The sequence below is a fragment of the Arachis hypogaea genome, chromosome 1, assembly GCF_003086295.3.
Source record: "Arachis hypogaea cultivar Tifrunner chromosome 1, arahy.Tifrunner.gnm2.J5K5, whole genome shotgun sequence".
NCBI lineage: Eukaryota > Viridiplantae > Streptophyta > Magnoliopsida > Fabales > Fabaceae > Arachis > Arachis hypogaea.
In genome coordinates this window covers 49,419,617-49,420,409 of record NC_092036.1, presented here as the reverse complement: position 1 = coordinate 49,420,409, position 793 = coordinate 49,419,617, and positions in this window count along the sequence as shown.

The following is a 793-nucleotide window of genomic DNA, read 5'->3' as shown; positions in this document are numbered from 1 at the left end:
TGGGTTGTTGAGGAGGTGGTGATTGCTGCCACTTGGTTCCTCTCTATTTTCTTGGTGAGGTCAGCTAGCTGCTTGGTAATGAGCTTGTTCTGAGCCAGCAGAGCATCTACATTGTTTAGCTCTATCACTCCTCTTGTGTTCCCTCTTTCGGAAGCATAGAAGTAGTCATTCTCAGCTACAGAATCAATTACATCTATGGCTTCTTCAATGGTCTTCTTCTTGTTCAATGATCCTCTAGAAGAATGGTCTACTGCCTTCTTTGATTCATATGACAAGCCTTCATAGAAGATGTGCAACTGCACCCATTCATTGAACATATTTGGTGGACACCTCCTTGTTAGGTCTTTGAACCTTTCCCAAGCTTCATAAAGTGTCTCCCCATCTTGCTGCCTGAACGTCTGCACTTCAGTTCTCAGCCTATTGATCCTTTGAAGGGGGTAAAACCTTGCTAGAAACTTATTCACTACCTCCTCCCAATTTGTCAGGCTTTCTTTTGGGAAGGATTCAAGCCATTTGGATGCCTTGTCCCTGAGTGAAAAAGGGAACAAGAGCAGCCTATAGACATCCAGGTGGACTCCATTGGACTTCACTGTGTCACAAATCCTCAAGAAGATGGTCAAGTGTTGATTCGGGTCTTCTTGAGCACCTCCTCCAAATGAGCAATTGTTCTGTACAAGAGTGATGAGCTGAGGTTTTAGCTCGAAATTGTTGGCATGTATGGTGGGCTTCTGAATGCTACTCCCACAGTTGCCTGGGTTTGGATTAATGTAAGAGCTTAACACTCTTCTATCCT